At 36.8% G+C, this 2,968-nt stretch overlaps 1 pseudogene; it reads right to left on the bottom strand.

Annotated features, from left to right (window-relative positions):
* Positions 1-1,060: 1,060 nt before the first annotated feature.
* LOC101344162 (60S ribosomal protein L21 pseudogene) lies at positions 1,061-1,554 on the bottom strand (annotated as a pseudogene).
* Positions 1,555-2,968: the final 1,414 nt, after the last annotated feature.

Below are 2,968 nucleotides of genomic sequence, written 5' to 3' on the forward strand. Positions count from 1 at the left end.
CAGGGAACATCTAGCTCAATTGGCATAACACAGTTTATAAAGGCAATCTTCTACATTCTACCTTGGTGAGTAGCGTCTGGGGTCTTAAAAGCCTGTGAGTAGCCCATCTGAGATATTCCACTGGTCTCACCCCTTCGGGAGCAAGGTAGAATGAAGAGAACAGGATACAAGGAAAAGATCAGTCCAAAGGACTAATGGACCACAGCTACCCAGGTCTCCACCAGACTGAGTCCAGTGTAGCTAGATGGTGCCTGGCTACCACCACCGACTGTTCTGACCGGGATCACAACAGAGGGTTCTAGACAGAGCTGGAGAAGGATGTAGAACAAAATTCTAACACACACAAAAAAGACCAGATTTACTGGCCTAAAAGAGACTGGAGAAACCCGAGAGTATGGCCCCCAGACACCCTTTTAGCTCAGCGTTGAAGTCACTTCCGAGGTTCACCATTCAGCTGGGGATTGGACAGCCCCATAAAACAAAACAGCACTAGGACTAGAAGGCAGAAGGGGACAGGAAAGCTGGTGATAGGGAGCACAAGGCTGAGTAAGGACAGTGATGACATGTAGTGGGCTTGTTAATCATTGTCATAGGGCAACATGTATACTAACTGTTTAATGAGAAACTATTTTGTTCTGTAAACCTTCACCTAAATTGAGCATAGCAGCACAACTGGCAAAATGTAATCAATGTCACTGAACTGTGCATGTAGAAATTTTTGAAATGGTGTATCTTTGGCTATGTATATTTTCACCAATAAGAAATAAAAAAGGTCGAGAAGGGACAGGGTTGACATGTTGTGGCGTTGTTAACCAATGTCATAAAACAATATGTGTACTACTGTTTGATGAGAAACTATTTGTTCTGTAAACCTGAACCTAAACTACAATTAAAAAAAAAGGAAAAAAAGTGTTTTTATTAGTTCTTAATACTAGTAATAAACCATGTAAAGAAAGAGATCTTAGAAGATACAAAAAAGAGAACTATCTCGCAAGTGACTTCTGACTATATATATTTTATTTTTATTTTTACATCACAGACATCTTTATTTTTACACCTGTTATGCCATGAATTCATAGGGAATAGATTCCAGCAGCTCAGGCTCCTTTCCACTGGTTCTCACAAAGTGTGCTTCTTGGGGTGGAGCAGGCTGGCACTTCAGCTGAACCCAGGTACCTTTCTCTTTGGCTTACTTCTTTTTCTGACCATTTTCCTTCACACGTTTCAGGAAGCTATCTCTGCTCTTTGAGTGCTTAATGTGTTCAATATGCACATTAATTCTCTTGACAAGAATCTTTCCTTTAACTTGTTTGTTCACAACAATGCCAACAAAATGCTGGGTAACATTGTAGACTCTTCCAGTTTTGCCATGGTAACACTTCTGGGGCATTCCTTTTTGAACAGTGCCCATTCCCTTGATGTCTACAATATCACCCTTCTTGTAGATTCGCATGTATGTGGCCAAAGGAACAACTCCATGCTTTCTAAAAGGCCTAGAGAACATATAGTGGGTGCCCCTTCTCTTTCCCTTTGTGTTCATCATTTTGGTGGATTACTGCAAGAAGGCGGTTCCAGTCAAAAAGAAGCAACTTCTGACTATATTTTGCCAATATAAGCACCGAATGAATTTTAAAATTCACCCTCATCAGAACTTTCCTAGAAAAAAGGTGGCATTGATAAATCATCTGTGAGACTGATTTCCTTGGATGGCAAATGTGCCTCCAAGCTGATATAATAAAACACTTGTCATCATGACAGAAAGCCATTTTTAAGTCCTGTCGGGGGCAAAAAGAAACTTAAGTGCATTGTATTCTGTAGGAAATTATGATCTCCATGATCACCAAAAATTAAATGAAGTTAATTACTAAACAATTATTCAAAGATGTCAAGTCTTTAGAACAGTCACTGATTTTATATGTGGACACTTCCTATGACCATCGTTCTCATTAATAATGAAATTTCAGGGAGCACCTGAAGTAAATCGATATCATAAGGAGGTAAAATAAATGAGAATTCGGTGAACAAATCTTTGGTGCCAAACTATGACTGTTTAGTTAAGGTGTTGCTGCTCCATGTTAAATTCAAGATTGTTCCCAGTCAGGATGGGTTTATCATCACAGGCTTGGAATGATAATTAGAATAAGGAAGAAGGAGTGTAATTATAAACCCAGAACAAAATGACAGATTTTAATAAAATTTCCAAATGTCAAATGATATTTTTGAAAGTAGGAAGGCAATACTGAGTTGAGCATAGCAATTTAGAAAACAAGGATGCATTTATAAACCACCTTCCAAATTATCAAAATACCAGGAAAAATGAAATAGAGTTAATTTAAAGAAAATTATTACTGTTGCTATATTTTATAGTAGATAAACTAAGTTAACTACTACTGTAAAACAAACTGCACAGACCATAAGAAGAAAAATTACTATGTAAAAATTTGAGAGAAAAATAGATCTAAAAACATAGTGTATCATATGCTGACAATGAGTTAGAAAGCACTAGGATTAAAAGCATAAAAATAATAAGAGGAGGTGTAAAAGAAGTAAGGAACATTATGGTAGTTTTCCTATTATATTTTCTGGGTTTTAAAAATAATGCTATGGTTACATATAAATAAGATAAATATTGGAATAAAATTAAAAGGCATCTCAATTTCTCAATTGTGAAAATATCTTTCTGCATGGAACAAGAATTCAGACTTGTAAAAATGCAAACTCATTTTTCCTTCTCCTAATCAGCAATAAATTTGGTTTTGTTTTCCAGCCATAAATTTCCCGGAGATAAAGACTTCACCAGTTGAGCGCTTCTGAATTCTGGAAATGGTGGTCTGTGAGATTTAGACCCACCCTCCAAATGAAACAACTAAAAATGATGGACAAATTACAAAATGAAATATAACCTCAGCTTCTTGAAACAAGAAAATCTGCACCAAAATATAAAGAAGTAAGCTAACATGGCAGCCAC

Source organism: Trichechus manatus, unplaced genomic scaffold, assembly GCF_000243295.1.
Source record: "Trichechus manatus latirostris isolate Lorelei unplaced genomic scaffold, TriManLat1.0 scaffold00163, whole genome shotgun sequence".
NCBI classification, from domain to species: Eukaryota; Metazoa; Chordata; class Mammalia; order Sirenia; family Trichechidae; genus Trichechus; species Trichechus manatus.